This window comes from Ornithorhynchus anatinus, chromosome 1 (assembly GCF_004115215.2).
Source record: "Ornithorhynchus anatinus isolate Pmale09 chromosome 1, mOrnAna1.pri.v4, whole genome shotgun sequence".
NCBI classification, from domain to species: Eukaryota; Metazoa; Chordata; class Mammalia; order Monotremata; family Ornithorhynchidae; genus Ornithorhynchus; species Ornithorhynchus anatinus.
The window spans coordinates 33,042,129-33,059,367 of record NC_041728.1 but is presented as its reverse complement, the minus strand read 5'-3'; the positions used below and the strand labels follow the sequence as shown (position 1 = coordinate 33,059,367).

Sequence of the window (17,239 nt, the reverse complement as noted above, 5' to 3'; positions counted from 1 at the left end):
CGGAGGCTTCGGTGGCGGAAAGGGAGACCCGAGGAAGTCCGGGGCATCTCCGGGTCGGGGAGCGATCGATTTCCCTCGGCTCTCCTCCTCGGATACAAGGAACCTATGGGCGTATGGAGTCTTCTCCGCCCTTCCCGTTCCACCTGTCCGTCGGCGCGGTCTTCTCTCGATCAGTCGTGGAGAAGCCTTCGGTTTCACATAGAGTCGTGGGTCCCGAGGGAGTGTGGGATTAGAGTAGGGTGAATTCACTGCGTTTGGGGGACCCTTTCGAGTTGGGGCAGGGAGCCGTTTTCACACCGTCTAGAACGAAGGGAGTGAACTCATTCTCTCGTGGGGTCGGGAAGAAGAACGCTGCTGGTGAAAGTCCAAGCACCAAGCCGACCTCACACACTTCAAATTTATCCTTTCCTGCCTTAACTCTGCCCTCTCCTTCGCCAGGCAAAACTTCTCCTCCTTCATCGACACCCATGCCCGTCACCCCAGCCAATTGTTCCGGACCTTTAACTCTCTCCTTAGGCCCCCTGTTCCTCCCTCTCCCCCATCTCTTATCCCCAATGATCTGGCCACCTACTTTATCACAAAAATCAACACAATCAGGTCTGAGCTCCCCAAAGTCACCCCTCCGCCTCTCCCCTCCCCTCCACCAACCCTTTCCCCTACTTTCCCATCCTTCCCTGCAGTATCCCCAGAGGAGATCTCCTCCCTCCTCGCAAGTGCCACCCCCTCCACCTGCGCCTCGGGTGCTCACCTTATAAAAAACATCGCCCCTGCCCTCCTCCCTTAACTTCTATCTTTAAACACTCAATAGCCAATGGCTCCTTCACCTCTGCCTTCAAACATGCCCACGTCTCCCCCATCCTCAAAAAACCCACTCTCAACTCCACTTCCCCTTCCAGTTATTGCCCTATCTCCCTACTACCCTTCCTTTCCAATATTCTAGAACAAGTCATCTACACTTGCTGCTTGGAATTTCTTAACTCCCATTCTCTCCTGGACCCCCTCCAATCTGGCTTCCGTCCCCTCCACTCTACCGAGACTGCTCTCTTTAAGGTCACCCATGACCTCCTTCTTGCCAAATCCAATGGCTCCTACTCCATTCTAATCCACCTCGACCTCTCTGCCGCCTTTGACACCGTCGACCATCCCCTCCTCCTCCACACCTTCTCACCTTGGCTTCACGGACTCCGTCCTCTCCCGGTTCTCCTCTCATCTCTCCGGCCGGTCATTCTCGGTCTCCTTCTCAGGCGCCTCCTCCCCGTTCCATCCTTTAACTGTTGGAGTTCCTCAAGGGTCAGTTCTTGGCCCTCTTCTGTTCTCCATTTACACTCACTCCCTCGGTGAACTCATCCGCTCTCACGGCTTCAACTACCATCTCTACGCAGATGACACGCAGATCTCCATCTTTGCCCCTGTCCTCTCCCCCTCCCTTCAGGCTCGCATTTCCTCCTGCCTCCAGGATGTCTCCACCTGGATGTCGGCCCGCCGCCTAAAACTCAACATGAGCAAGACTGAGCTCCTCATCTTCCCTCCCAAGCCCGGTCCTCTCCCAGACTTCCCTATCACCGTGGATGGCACGACCATCCTTCCCATCTCTCGGGCCCGCAATCTCGATGTCCCACACACATCCGATCCGTTACCGAGACCTGCCGGTCTCACCTTTACAATATCGACAATATCGTTATATCCTGGCTAGACTACTGTGTCAGCCTTCTCTCTGACCTCCCTTCCTCCTCTCTCGCCCCGCTCCAGTCTATTCTTCACTCCCCTGCCCGGCTCATCTTCCTGCAGAAATGATCTGGGCATGTCACTCCCCTTCTTAAACACCTCCAGTGGTTGCCTATCAACCTCTGCTCCAAACAAAAACTCCTCACTCTAGGCCTCGAGGCTCTCCATCACCTTGCCCCTTCCTACCTCTCCTCCCTTCTCTCTTTCTACCGCCCACCCCGCATGCTCTGCTCCTCTGCCACCCACCTCCTCACCGTCACCCGTTCTCGCCTATTCCGCCGTCGACCCCTGGGCCACGTCCTCCCGTGGTCCCAGAACGCCCTCCCTCCTCACCTCCGCCAAACTGATTCTCTTCCCCTCTTCAAAACCCTACTTAAAGCTCACCTCCTCCAAGAGGCCTTACCCGACTGAGCTCCCCTTCTTCCTCTACTCCCTCTACTGCCCCCCCTTCACCTCTCCGCAGCTAAACACTCTTTTCCCCCCATTTCCCTCTGCTCCTCCCCCTCTCCCTTCCCATCCCCTCAGCACTGTACTCGTCTGCTCAACTGTATATATTTTCATTACCCTATTTATTTTGTTTAATGAGATGTACATCGCCTTGATCCTATTAAGTTGCCATTGTTTTTACGAGATGTTCTTCCCCTTGACTCTATTTATTGCCATTGTTCCTGTCTGCCATCTCCCCCGATTAGACCGTATGCCTGTCAAAGGGCAGGGACTGTCTCTATCTGTTGCCAACTTGTTCATTCCAAGCGCTTATTACAGTGCTCTGCACATAGTAAGCGCTCAATAAATACTATTGAATGATTGAATGAATGACTCGGTCTCCTGCTCGGAAAGAGGGTGCGGAGGCCCAAAGAATCACTCGGGTCACGGCTCATCCCTCGCCTACGTGGAGGCCGGACTGGTCGCCTGGGTTCTCTTTCGTTTTGGAGGATGTAGGTGGGGCCGCTGTGAAAGAAAGTGTAGTGTGGACAAGCAGTTGGGGGTTTCATGATGGGTTTTTCTGTATGTGAGAGAGAGAGAGTGTGGGGGGGGGGCGTGGTGCGGTGTGAGGATTGGGTTTGGGTCACTTTTTTGGGGGGAGAGAGAGTCTGGGGGACGGGGGAGTCCAAGGCACACATGGAGTCCCGGAAAGGTCGGTCCGGATCCCGGGCCAGCCTCTGGTTCTGTCTGGTCCGACGGTGGATCGTCAAAATACCTAGATAGGTCTCCAGTCTGTGTGTTCACAGTCCCATCTCCAGAGTCTCTATGGAACTATTAGATTTCCTTTGCTGTGACCCTTGGGATGTTTAACTCGTTTGGGCCAAAGAATGGCGTGGTGGTAGCACAGGGTAGGTCAGGGTTGAGCAGGTGATCCTCGGAGACTGTGAAAGCTTCGGACGAAGTGGGAGGTGTCGGTCGGAGGGGAGTGATCCGTCGTGGGTCGGGGAGTGTCCAGGCCAGAGGGCGACGGGGTCACTTTGGAAGGGGCATTGGTACCCCCGAGGTCATCTCGGGACGTGTGGGTCGCTTGACAGGGGAGGTCTCCTGGTTCTCTAGGTTTGACCTTTTTTGGGAAAGGAAAGCGTCGTGGACAGTAGACCCTTTTGCGAAGCAAGGAATTCAGGCAGGTGGCAAAGGGGTGTCTGTGGAGCGAAGGGCTCCAGTCCGCGATGGACGGATCGGAGGGTCCGAGGCGCGAGGGGTCTAAAAATGGGCGGTTTTTAGGCAAGTGGGAAAGGAGCATGGCGTCGAGCTCCGGGTGTCCGTTCCCGAGTTTTTGGAGTTTGTCACTTCTCACTGTCGTTTAGGTAGCGAGGCCAGAAACTGATGCAGGTAGGGGTTCCGGCGTGGATGGTCACCTCGCTGTCCGGTGTGTTGCGGTCCCATCGGAGTAACATAGTCGGAGATCCGGACCTTCCACGTCAGCATCCAGGCCAGCGTCTGGGAGTGGGGACAGGTGACGGAGAAGTCTGGAAGTCGGTCGGCGTCGGCCCGTGCGTTCTCCCTCTAGGGTGCCTTTTGGTGGTGGTGAAGGAGTGTGTCTTGGAGAGACATGGCATGGCTTGCCTTTGCCTGTCTTTTTTTTTTCTCATGGCCTTCGTGGCATGCTCTGATGGGTTCAATAGCGGTTCTCAGGGAGTGGGGGGATCTAGGCGGGGCTATGACCTCGATGGTGACCTCTATCATTTCCTTGTAGGCGAGGAGTTCGTTTTAGATCCGGCCTCGAGTTGCTGTCTCCCGGCTCCATTTCTCTCAGGCCGGCGAGGCCCATCCCAGACGTCTAGAGGTGGGTATTTCAGGGTTTCCCACGGAGGGGTCTTTGTCTGCTCTGCTTTCACTCGCACTTTCTGTGGTATCCAGAGTCACATCTGATAGGAGAGAGGTTTTCCAGGGCCACGTGAGGAGTCGTGATCCTTCAGGGGCCAAGAGCAGAGTTTGGCCGTCGCTGCAGCGGCCACGTTTCACGATGGTGCCGGCGAGGTAGATGTCACCGACGGGCGACGTCGGATTGGAGAGTTCAGAGGGCTGGGAGGATGATGGAGACCTTTTGGGAAGCAACAAGGTTTCCCTGGGAGGGTTTGGGATCCCTGCCGCTCTGATCTCTGAACCAGGGAGTTTGGCGGCTTGATTCTTGCTGGGAGATTCATGACTCTTGGTGGGCCTCTGAGCGATCCTGCTGTAGGATCCAATCCCTTGCTCTAAGGATGAAGAGGATCAAAGATTCATTTGGGTCGTGGTCCTCGGATAATCCATTTTGGGGGTGGTTTGGGATCATTTGCTGGTGTATTGTCTTTAAGGATTGGTCCTGTGTGTGTGGTAGTGAGGAAAACTGCATCTTGGGAAATGTGTTGGTGGTGTATTTGGGGTGTGTGTGGGGGTGGTTGGGGAGAGAGAGAGAGACAGAGGGAGATGCTGGGGCAGGAGTAGAGGGTTTAGGGGAGAGAGCCTGGAAGAAGATGTGGCGCTGGGGCCTCCCTTAGCTGTGTAGGTAAAGGCTGGTCGGGCATGGGCATGTACAGGGGAATGGGTAGGGTTTGGCCGGAACGGTGGATGCGGGGAGACCTGGATTTCCTGATTCTCTACAGAGGTATGGCCTTTGGCCGGGGTTCACCGTGTCGCTAGAGTTTGTCGGTTCACTTTGTTTTCCCGGAAGGGCTTCCTCTCGGGGCGGTCTTTGGTTTCGGGAAAGACAGTCAGGCCGTGGGTTTGGGACGAGAGCGGCCAGTGAGCTCGTGGTGTGGTTTTGTGAGCGGTTGGGAAATGTCTAGTGAGGAATGTGCTGTTTTGGGTGTGTCCTAGGGGAGAGGTGGCATGAGATGCTGGCCTTCTGGTGGTCGGCAAGGCACGGATAGAGTTTGGAGTCCAGTCGACGTGTGTCTGAGGAAGGAAAGAGATTCTTTAGAGGTGTGGCATGGTTGGTTTAGGCCTGGCTGAGATCTGGTGTCCCCCCCCGTGAGGTGTGTGGGAGGGGCTTGATCGTTGCAGGGACAAAAGTTGTCCATGGGTAGTGTACTTAGCGATGGGCCTGCTAAATAGAAAGCTTTTGAGACGGACTCTTTTTTTTTAGAGGTCGTGGGTGGTGACTAGCGGTTTGGGTGTCTGGTCTTTGGGGGCGTGTGGGTGCGTGTGTGCGTGAGTTCCTCTCGGTCTGTTTGGGGCCGTGTCTCGTGACGTGGTCGTCAGTTTTGGGGGCTGGAACGTCCCGCCCCCGCGGCGGGTCAGGGCTGGCAGGGGCAGCCAGACCCGGCGACGTCAGCACCAGATGCGTTCCCAACCCCGAGTCCTCGTCTGGCCCGTGAGTTTGGCGCGGTGTCGCTTTGGGAGCTACTTGGGGATCGCCTGTGTGGTCGGCGAGTGTGAGTTTGGTGTGTGTTTGGTGGGGGGGGGGGGCGGCGTTCCGGGGATGGGTCCGGAGTTGCCCTGGGGGGATCGGGGCGAGGTGGAGGCCCGGGCCGAGGTGAGCACGGAATGCCGTGCAGGGGTGCCTTTTTCCTCGATGGTGGATCAGTGTCCCGTGGTGCTAGTTTTCATTCTGGCTTCCAGGTCCCTCCCGGTTAAGGTGGAGCCCCTGTGTGCCGGGGTGTCCCTCGGTTCATCGCCTGGCCAGCTGAAAAGGTCGCCGGTGAGCTCTTCCGTCTAAGCTATCTAATGGCCTGTGATCTGGGCGTGTCCCGTCCCAGATAGCGACCCTGAACGGGAAGAGGTCTTGCCCGTAGGAGATGTCCCCCGGGATGTGCCGTTTGGACTTTTCGGGGAGTGACTCTCCCCTTCTTCTGGGGTAAGGTGCCGTGAGGTCGTTTGGAAGAAAGCTTGGCCAGAGCCACCTCGATTCTATGGAGCCACGGAGAGGCGAAGGGTCGGTTCGGGACCCCGATGGTTCAGGCGCGTCGGAGTAGATCCTCGTTCACCCTCGGACCGGAACGGATGAGGATCCGCCCGTCTCCAAGACGGTCCGTGCATTCTAAGCGAGGAGGGTCGCCCGTTGTGAAAAGCGTGCGTGATTTCCGTGCATTGGAGAGGAGATCTCGGAAGGGATCGGGCTTCTCGTTGAGCATTCCCGGGAAGGACCCCTCGTCCTGTGAGGGTCTCGGAGTTGCGCCGATCGTCCCGGTAGGGACGACGAGGTCGGACGTCTCGCCACGGTCCGGGCGTTCTGTCGACGGACTCTGTCCGAGGGTCACGGATGCTGCACCTCTCCTTTGTCCATGGCATCGTCATGGGGTGGCAAAGGGGAAGATGGCATTCCTGGGAAGATGGAAGAGGTGGAATTGTCTCGAGAGGTTAGGGGTCGTGTTGTCGTGCATCCGAGAGAGAGACGGGGAGCGGGGCGAGGGGGGACGACGGGGCTCGTGCTGGTGTGAGGTCTGTGTCGACGGGTTCCCCGGGGAACTTCCAGGTGGTCTTTGAGAGCCGGTGAGGGGGACGGCCGGGGGTCGGGTCGGCATCGGTCGCAGAAGATTCTGGATGTACAATTTAATGGGGGGTTGGGGGAGAGTCCCCAGGTGGATATTCTTGTATTGTCTGCAGAGTCACTGTAGGTGGTGTTTGGCGGTTTGGGAAATGACGGCGTGCTTCAGGGAAAAGGAAGCAGCTGAGTAGGCGGCCATCGAGGATAGGGTCCGGGAGGTGGTAGGGAAAGGTCGTTTCAGGGGGGAACTCGGCGAGGGCCCCAGAGGCTGAAGGGTGTCTGTGTTGATCGAATGCATTGTCGCGAAGCCACCCCGAGGTGTCCCCGAGACTACGTGATCGGCGTCTCTTTTGTCCATCGGGAGGATGTAGGGGCCTTCCGCCGGCCACCCCATGCCCTGCCGAGGATTCCGTCGGATCCCTCCGATGAGCACGGACATGGGGCCGAGGAGAGAAAAGAACCGGCTTGGCGGCGGCCCGCGATCGGATGGCATCGGCAGCTTGGGGCACTCCGGCATTTAGACGGACGAGAGGGTCAAGGACGGTCTGCGGTCTGGCGGATGGGGTTTGGGGGAACGCCAGGGAAGGGAAACGTCGATGCGTCTGGTCGTGTGAGAAGGTGGAGGGGATCTGGGTGTGAAGTCTGCAGAGAAGAGGGTCTAGAGTGTCATTGAGCCCCTGGGTTCTCATTGAGCCCCTGGGTTCCATGAAGGCGGTTCGGGTGAGGATAGCCAGGGCTCTCTCTGGACGGTAGCGGTCTCGTCGGGTCGGCCCGGGGGGTCTCGGGTGCCCTGGGGTCTAGGAAGTTTCTGAGGGTGTGTTTCGTAGGGGCTTGTGGGGGAGCTGCTTGGTGAGGAGAGGTACGTCTGGGTTCACTGTGGTACGAAGAGTGGGGTCAGTGGACGAGGTCTACGGAGTTCAGGGGGGGAGTCGAAGCACAGGTGAGAGCGGTCGAGAGCGTGGGCTCCGGCCTTATGGGTGTCGGGCGTTCATCACCGTATCCCGACCTGCGGAGTCTGAGTTTTCGCAAGCCGTGTCGAAGCGGCCCGACTCTCTCGGGATGGACCTTGGAGTCCGGTGGCGGGGAACGTTGGAGTTCCGAGGTCGTCGAGGCTCCGTCTCGTTGCTGAGGACCCGGTGGAGGGGGTGGTTTTCTCTGGACTCCACGATTGGTCTGTGTCTAGGAACTCATTAGGTGATGATTCCAGTGAATGTCTCACTTGCGTCGGTGCCGGGCCGAACCCAGATGTCCCAGACGTCTCTCTCCCTCCGTGTCTTCACCGGAGTGATCGTGTCGACCGGAGTTTCTCGGAGGGAGCCGGGACGGCACCCAGATGACATGTAGCGCAAAGCGATCCATGGCTCTCGGAGGTATCGGCGTCGGTGGTGCCGTATGAGGGCCCGGGGCCAGCCCGCCTCTTGGGTGTGGGCCCGGATTAGGGTTCGGTTCCCCGGGGGCTAGTCGGAAAGGCCGAGTGACCCATGAAGGTCTTTGGGCATCTCACACACGGTACCTTGAGTGGCGTGTGGACCAGGTAGTGCGGTCGTCGTCTGGACGGAGAGCTTTTCCCGTTTCTTGGGTTGGCTGTTTATTTAAGAACCCGTCTGATCATCTGTGTGTTTATCTGGGAATTTCCATGGTTGGTTCCAACAGCAGTTGTGGGTCTTTAGTGTGGGCTAGGAGGCGTTGAAGGTTTTGTGATGGAGATGTGGTAAAGAGAGAGTGGGGTGTGGTCAAGGGGTAGATGATCCTATGGGTCCCAGTGGGAAGTGGTTTTCGCTTGAATCAAGAGTGTGTGTGTGTGATTGTTGTTTGACCTAGGGTGGATTGGGTGTGGCCCTAGGTCAGGAATCCAGGGTTTTTAGGGGATGTGTGTTGGGGATGGAGTCCAGGTGGGTGCAGGTGTTGGTTGATATGGATGGCGTCCTTGGGAGCCCTTTGAATGGATTGAATGGGGTCCTTTAGCTGTGCGGAAGAATCGCGTGAGTGTTTAGTCAGTAGTGGTCATCCATCAAAATATAGAGTCCATTTGGCAAGAAGAGGTTTCCAGGCCAGAAGCGGGTAGGTGGTGTCCCTGGCATGGTGGCCCGTCTGGGCTTGCCATTTGGAAGCTGGCTTGGAGTGGGGGGGAGGGGAGAGAGAAGTGGGGAATGCCGTCTGGTGCCTGGGTGAGGTGCCTGTTTGGGTGTTTCCTGGTAGTCTTGTGGGAGGTGGGGTGGTGGTATGGAGGTTGGAGAGAAGTGGAGAGGTGGGTCCTGTGTCTCCTCTTATTTTTCAGACACCCAGATGATCTGTGGAGGGTGTTCATGGTGGTGGGGTTGATGTTTGGTCCCACTTGGAGCAACGGAGCCCGGAGGAGCATAAGGTGGATCTTGCCGCCGTGGAAAATGGATGTTTTTTGGCTCGTCGACTTGGATGGCAGGATGCGTGAAGAATGGGGACTCTGGCATTCCAAAAATGTATGTCCTCGTTGAGTGAATCGGGAGGTCTGAGATGTAGCCCGGCAAGTATTTTCTCGATAGGCGTGGATCTGGGTGATGGACTTCCTTTCGATTGAGTGTTTAGGCCAGTGAGAAAATGTGATGGTTGGGATCTTGGAAATACCTCGATGGGGGGGTTCTTATGCACTTGTTTTGGTAAGTAGAAAAAGTCATTAGCTTCTAGGATTGGAATGTAATTTGAGGGCACTCTTGAGAAGAAGTCCAGTGAGTTCCAACGATGGGGGCGCTGCCTTGGCGCAGACTCGTATCTATTTTGGAGGAGTGTGTCCAGGGGGTCCCTTGGGCCAGTTGGTGTCTAAATGTCTTTTTTGGGCGGCGGAGGGGGCATGTGAAATCTCGTCAGTGTCTCGGTCCACACTAGGCGCACGGAGGACCATGGAAAAGCATCGGCGGTGGCCCCGGTCTGGCCGGCGAATGCGGGACGGGCGTTCGGTCAAACCGGTCGGTGTCGAGTGAACTCTGGGGATCGTTTGAGGGCTCGGTGAAGATGCTGGGTTTCGAGACGCCAAAAACGTCTGGGACTGTGGGAGGGGGCGTGTGGTCGGCGCTTGCCGGAGATGGGTGGGAACAGGTGACGTGGTTTAGAGAAGGGAGAGTGTCGAGGAGGAGGGAGGTCTTCGGGCATCTCCATGGAGCTTTCGGAAGGGGTTGACGGTGGCTCTGTGGAGGGTATGGGTCGGGTTTGGCAGGCTGGCGTTTTGGAGGTGAGTCCAAATGGTTTCCGTCGTGGGCCATCAGCGGCCCATCTCCGGTGGCAGTCGGTTCTTATCGGTCCTTTTGGTTGATGAGTCTTTTGGAGTCGGTGAGGGAGTTTCTGGGAAAAAGGGTTGCAGGTGGATGGAGTAGTGAAGGTGGTGAAGATGTTCCCTCGAAAAGCGGAAGGAGGGGGCCTCGTGCCAGAGGTGTCGGCCGGATGGTGGTCCAAACAGGGTAGGGTCAGCAGTGGCAGCGGCCTACGTGTAGTCATTTTGTTAGCCAGGGAGTTTAGCCTTTTGGATGTTTGAGTCGTTGGGGAAGGGTGGATCTCCGTCTCGGTGTCTACATCATTTTGGTGACGGGACGGTGGAGGGTGGAGCAGAGTAGCAGGTGGAAGTTTGAGGGCGGGGACCTAGGGCGTCGCGGTCTTCCCTCGGAGGGCTCGGCAGGTTTAGGCGGCGGTTTTCCAAGAGGATCGTCCAGGTTCTGGAGCTGGGTCTTTCTGGGTGGAGGTGAGGTGCTGGGGAAGAGATGGCGTGTGGGGGTCCAGATGCGTTCGGGAGAGTGCGTCGGGCCGGTCGGAGCGGGCTCGGATTGGGCTCTTGGAGGGCTCTGAGGAAGAGCGGGTTGTGGTGGATGTGTCCCGTGGTCAGGAAACGGGGGTTGAGCACGGCCAGCGTCTGCGTCGTCTGGTGTGTGCAGGTGGGCCGAAGGTGACTTTGGGCCCTTGAACTCTGCAGATGGGTTGAGGGTTGGGAGGGCTAGGCTTTCTGGTGTGCATGGCAGCCATCAGTGTTTGTGGCAGGTTCTTGGGGGGTTAGTGACATTTGTCGTCGAGAGGTGGGTGGTGGTCGTGGAGGACACGTGAGGCAGGTCTCGGGTGTTTTGACCCTTCTGGAGAGTTGTGGATAGAGTGGCGATCGGGTCCGGAGGTCCGTCGTCGTTCCCGAGAGGACCGAGGTGTAGTCGGCGTTGAGGGGCTTTGAGTCTTCTGAGGTGTTATTGGTAGCCAGGTGTTCCAAACCTCTGAGGAAAATATCTAGAAATTGGGGGTGTCTTCAGAGGTAGGAAGAGCTTCTCTAACGTTTGGGGTTGTGTATGTGTGTGTGTGTGTCTTAGTTTTGGGTTGGGGGGTAGGGAGGGGTAAGAATATTTGCGTGAGAGTCCTACTGTTTAGTTTGGCGCAGCGTTTCCCTGTCTGGTGTGGAAATATAGCCCTGGAATTTGGAAGGACTCTGTTGCAATGGTCTAGAAGCGAAAGTCGACAAGGGATATTGGAATGTGGGGAGTGGTTAGGGAGGTCTCTGTCCAGGATAGGAGTAATAGAATGGAGAGTGTGTGGTTGTGTGCGGGGTGGGTTGTGTCTCCAAAACGGTTGGGTGGTATTTTATTGGACCTTGGTCAGGCAAGGTAGGGGAGGAGAGCGGTGTCTGGGTCTCCGGTTGCTGCCGGTGTTGCTCTCTCCAGGTGTCGGGTGTTTCGGTTAGGGTGGGGGGTGCCGTCGAGTCGAGCGTTCGGGCGTCTTACCGGTTGCTTGGCGGCTGCAGGAGTCGAGGGGGGACGGAAGGTTGCTGGAGTGCTTTTTGGAGGAGGGAGGGCTGTGGCAGGTTCTGAATTATTGGTGGCCCAGGGAGTCTGAGAGGAAGGTTTCCTCGAGATGTCATCTTGGGTCGGCATGGAGTAGTTTTGGATTTGCAAGGAGTCTGTATGTTATAGGAGTGGGTCGAGTTAGGCCCTGGGGTCCAGTAGAGTGTGGGAGGGTCAGGAGGTAGAGGGACGTTTTGGGCCACGGTTTTGAGGCTATCATGTGTAGTCAGGTTAGGTGCTGTGGTGTTTCTTTGTGAGTCTCTAGGTAGTGTGTTTGTGGAAGCCTTTTAGAGGTTGGAGTGGTCAGGGAGACAGCTGATGCTGGTTAGGCATTGGGGGGGGGTGCGGAGTCGTTATCTCCTTCAGCTGGTCAGGGTGGAGATCCAATGGGAGTGTTGGGGGAGGGGTCAGGTCGCAGAGTGTTCTTCCACGGAGTAGGAGGAGTGGACGAGGTGCTTTGTGTGTGTGTGGGGGGGGAGATAGGGAACGTTTGGAGGAGCAGTGAGTTGGCGAAGGGTTTCCAGTGGGGATGTGTCAGCGAGTTGTCTGTGAGTCGTGGATGTGCACTCAAATGTTGCCGGGAAAGTGGATTTTTGGCAAGGGAATGGGTTTTTAGCTTCGGACCCAGGCGTAGCGTCCTTTGGTGTTTGTCATCTTGGTGTGTCATTTGGGTGTTGGTGTTGGAGCTGAGGTTTTGGAGAGCTTGCTTGTTTTTGGAGGGGTGTGATAGAGGAGTGGAGGGATGTTGTGGGGTCAGGGTCTTGAGAAGTTTGTCTGTGGGAGTGGAGAAGTGTTGGCCTTCTCAGGGGTGGCAACCCAGGTGTGAGGGCGGTGCGTGGAGTGCTATGGAGTGGAGGGTGAGGTGGTAGTGCAGTTGACCTTTCACGCCTCGGTCTAGATGGGGAGGCTTGTGTGTGTAGGTCGAAGGGGTGGGGTTCCGCACGGGTTCGGAGACGGATGCAGAGGTGGGTCAGGGTCTTCGGAGGACAGGATCGGCACTGTGCGTTTAGATCCGTGGTGGCTCTGGAGAAGGACGAGGGGGTTTTCGGCGGCCCGGGAGTGGCACGTGGGGCAAAAGTGTTATTTAGGAAGAGGGGTCGGGCCTGTTTGTGTTGGGGGCAAAGGATGGGGGTGTTTGGGACGGGCTGTATTTTGGGTGCATAGTAGGAGCGGGTGGGTCGAGAGGGCGGAATGTGGTGAGTGGACTTTTTTGAGACCCGGGTCTTGTTGCGGTCCGCTCAGTCAGTGAGTCTGAGGCTCTGGTCTGTGCTGCGGTTTCATACGTTTTGGCGTCGTAGCGGTGAGGAGTGTAGCGAATAGTGTAGAGGGATATTTTTTTCTGACAATGGAATATTTAATTGTGTGGGAGTGTGGTGGATGGCTAGAGGGATGCAGGGTCATTTGGAAATGGTGTCGAGTGGAAGTCTGTCTTCGGGAGGGTGGGGGCCAGGGGGGTGTTCATGAATGGAGTTGCTGTGTCATAGGGGGAATGGGGTGTCTGGATGTCCTATGAGTGGCCTGAAAAAGGAGGTATCTAATTGAGGGGAATAATTAGGTGGCCCTTTGTGTAGTTGGAATTTTGGGGGGCTGAGGATGTTAGGAAGAACTCCATTTCAAATTGGAGTATTTCTCAGGGGGGTCGGGGCGCACATGTCGTGAGTCGGGGGGTTGTGGAGGGTCGCTGCAGTATGGGTTAAATTGGTCTGTGTGTTTAGTTGGAGGTGGAGGTGCATTGTAGGGCGGGGGACTTGGAAGGCCAGTCTCGGTTTGTTTTGGGAGTGTGTACATGGGTCGGGGTGGCCTGGCTTGCTAGCGATGGTAGTTTTGCAAAGGTCAGAGTTGTGGGGATGAAGCGTGGATAGCTGAAGAATCAGCTGGGGCCAGGGAGTTCTAGAGTTGCCTCAGGTGTGTGTTTTTGGCTTTGTGGGTTGGCCTTTGGATGGGAGGGAGGATAGGCTGGAGTGTTTAGGAAGGGGTTGGGTCGTGTGGAGAAGAAGTATTGAGGAGGGTCGAGGTGTGGGCTTGTGGATGGTGTAAGAGGGGAGGCCATGTGGGTGGAATTGGGGAGTGGTGTATTTGTGGGTGCGTAGGTAGAAGTGAGTCGGTCTGGACTTTTCTGTGGAGTGGGAAGGGAGTGTTACAGGCCAAGCCAGTGGACGATCCCTGGAAATGCTTAAAGGTCACCCCACACCCAAGGCTGAGTCTTAGCCTTAGATAGGGAGCATTTGTAGGTGATTGTTTTGGGGGGTGGGGGGATGCCGGTGGCATGGTGGGTATTTGGATTTTTGGGTTGGGTGACTGTCCACATTTCTCTGGAGAGGAATTTGATTTTTAGAGCAGACTTGAATGGGCGTGTGAGAAATGGATAAGAAGTGAGGTATTTTTGCGTTGGGTGAGTGGGTCTTTTGGCGGGTGAAGGTTTAGTGGCACGAGGTTATTACCTTTGCATAGTAGTTTGAGAATCTCTAGTATTGCTTAGTGTCTGTTGATGGCGCATGGGGGGGGGAGTGCTGTGGCAGTGTGTGTGTAGGGAATGTGGGGGTGATGGCACTTTAGGGAGAGTGTGAATGTGGGGGGCCTGTATTGTAGGTGGTGTCACTTGTTTGGAGGCCTAGGGTCAAAGGTGTAAATTTAGGATGGGTTTGGGTGAGCAGGGAACCTAGGTGGGTTAGGGTGATGGTTTGGGGGTTGGGTGTGGTAATGATCGGGGGAGGTCGGGCAGGGTGTCGCCTTGGCTCGCTGGGATGAAGAGTGAGGTCATTGCCTTGGTGAGGCAAAGCGGTCTTTCTCGGGTCCCTCAAAGTCTCCCCCTGGCACTGGCCGAGGCAGAGCTCGAAAGCGGTAAGTGCAGAGGCTTGGGTGTTTGGAGTTCTGGATTGGGAAGATGTTTGGACAATGGTATATCTCAGGGTGGTGGATGTGGCAATATGTCTGTGATTTAGTGTGCTTTTAGGCAAGGGCTTGGTGAGGCTTGGTAGGCCATGGCATGTTTTATAGCATCCAGGGAAATGGATTCAGATTGGAGGAGGGAGTTGGAGTGGCCCGGATCCTTGCATGAGATATGATCACGTGGAGGTGAGTGCATGGTGTATTTTGGCGGGTGGTTGGGTCAGAGGAGTGGTGTTGGAGTGTTCGGGGGGCGGTCATGGGGGTAGTTGGTGGTGGAGTGGGTGGGAATGGGTGCAGGATTGTAGCGTTTGAAGAAGAGGAAGCATGTTAGACTGGAAATTGTTAATGGTTTAGCTGGGCACTTTACAGGGGTGACTCCTGGGATGGGTCTCTGATTGTCACTTGGAACCCCCATTGAAAGACCAAAGGTGAGGTCGAGAATCTGGGGGTTCAGAATGGTTTTGTGGCTCGGTAGTAGTGATGCAGTTGCTACTCGGTCGAGTTGGTGTGATAGTGTCACGGCTTTGGGATTGGGATATTATGAAAAGAAAAGTTTAGGTGTATGTGTGTGGAGAGGCCTGCCTCAAGTTGTGCATGCCACCTACTCTCAGTTCTGTAGAAGATCTCAAGCTGTGTTACATGTGCCAGGTCCTCTTTTTGTGTTTGTTAGGAGACTTCCATGATGGTCAGAGCCCTGGTGATATCTTCCTTTAGCATAGCTGTTGGGTGTTCCATGGTGTTTTGGAGAGTTCTCCCAAGATTAGGATGGGAATGGGAACAGGCAGGGAATGAGTTAATGTAATTTAGGGCCAGGTTAGTGAAACGGTTGTTCTGGAATACTGGTGCTTTGGGAGAGGTGATTGGTCTGGTAAAGGGGTTGATGGGGTGTTTTTGTGATGCCTCACCTTTCATAGCTTAGATAGGGTTGGTTGTTTGGGTCGAGTAGGTTGTTTGTGGAAGTATCATTGAAAGCAGCTGGAGTCTGGGTGGGGTTAGAGGGCGAGGTGGAGAGAACGGTTGGTGTTGGACGGTGGGTCGGTCTGGATGTGTGGTGTTTGAGGATTTTAGTCTTGTTTAGTTAGGAGCGGGTTATACTGTGTGGGGTAGTATCATCAAAGCCAAGAGTATGAGGATATAGTGAGTGTGACAGGTCAGAGTTATGTGGGTGTTTGGAAAGGGTCGAGTCCTTGGGTTGAGTACTCCTTTAAAGGATTGGGAGAGTTGCAGGGTGGTGAAGGTGGTGAATGCATCAAGGGGATCCTAGGCTTTCTTGTAATCGGCTGATGAGGTCACCAGTCTGTGTTGTCAGCTTTCTGGGATTATGAGTGATATGTGTGATAAGCGGCCTAGCTGGGATGAGTTCCCATGGTGGTGGCTTTAGAAGTCCAGGCTCTACAAAATGAGGAGTGAAATTTGCAGTGTGAGGTGTGTGTGTGTGTGTTTTCTGGGTTGGTGACCTGGGTTGGTTGTGAAGGCTTTAAGGATTTGGCTTAGATTCCAGAGGTTATTGGGTTAATTCAGCTGGGTGGAAGATTGAAGAGGCCATTTCAGCAGTGTCACTGTTGCAATTAGAATTGTTTTTGTCTTTCCTTAATTAGTGAGTGATATGGTAGGCAGCAGCAGGATCTGGGAAGTATGGATTGTGGATGGAGGGTATCTAACTAGGTTAGTTTTTGCAATGGCAGTGGAGTCAATGGAAAAGATGCCAACTGTCATGAAAAATGACAAATGCATAGCAGAGGACATTGTCTTCCTTGAAAGTTAGGTCGTTCCTAGCAAAAAGAGGGTTCTGGGAGTTCATCCAACTCTGATTTTTGATAGGTTTGTGCTTAAAAAACTTTGTATGTGGGGGGCCAAATACTCTGGGATAAGTGTTTGTTGTTCAAATGTTTGTTTAGTAATTGCTGGAGGAAGTCAAAGAATTGATTAGTGGTGCCATGTTCCAAGGTAGCTATTGTTTGAAGTATGTACGGAGCATGAGGTGGCTGGCAGCATTGACCTTCAAATCTTTTTATTCCAACTTGCCAGGGAAGGAAGTGAACAAAATGAAGAAAGAGAAATGCTGCAATGAAGGCAGTCCACTTTACTTCTCAGTTGATGAAGTTCATGGGAGCCAGTGAAAGGGTTACATTGCCAGAAGGGAACATTTGGATATGGGAAAAGTATGAGTCCATGCAACATGAATATGGACTACTCTGGAGGGAACTTGAAAAGACATCTTTATTGTGCACAAATAGAATGAATGCCATATACAACTTCCCAATAGATCAGGAAGTTAAATCCCTGATAAAAAAAAAAAAAGAACCTTGAATGATGTGAAACCTCAGCTGAACAAGATGCTTTCTTATTAGAACAAATTATGTAAAGGATTAAAATTTGGAAAAGTTTCAGATATACAGTGGTTAGGGAAATGAACCAGGATTTTCCGATGCTTAAAAGAAAAGAACCTAATGAAACAATCTGGATCAATTCTTTGCCATAATATTCAAATTGACTATCATCATGGGAATTAAAAATGTGTGAATTGTGAATTGAACTGGACAAAGAAATAGAAGTAACAAAGTGCCAAAGAAAGATAATTTTTATTGATACTTCAAGGTAACGCCCACATATGTGAAAAGACACCTCTCTATGATCTTTATGCACCAAAAAGATTGGTAATGGAACAAATCATGTATTCTTTGATTACATGTCATAAAATAATCACTTTAAGCAGACTGCAAGTTGCACAGAAAGCTATGATGAAGTCAAATACCCAAAGATTTAGATTGTTAAATGGTGTTATTGGAAAAAATATAGAGGTAAGTCGTAGGCATCCCACAAAGATAAGAGGTCAGGTAACTTCAGAGTCAAATAAATAGCAGAAAAAACCAAATGACCAAATTCCTTGAAATTCTGAAAAGATGTCTATGGATGATTTTGACACAATGTCATTAAAAGTCACAAT

At 54.1% G+C, this 17,239-nt stretch overlaps 1 long non-coding RNA gene across 1 annotated transcript; it reads left to right on the top strand.

The window, feature by feature from the left end:
• The first annotated feature begins 3,910 nt into the window (after positions 1-3,910).
• LOC114813708 lies at positions 3,911-16,812 on the top strand. The gene is made up of 2 exons (XR_003761432.1): positions 3,911-3,997; positions 16,321-16,812. It is a non-coding gene; the product is annotated as an uncharacterized LOC114813708 (long non-coding RNA).
• The last annotated feature ends 427 nt before the right edge of the window (positions 16,813-17,239 follow it).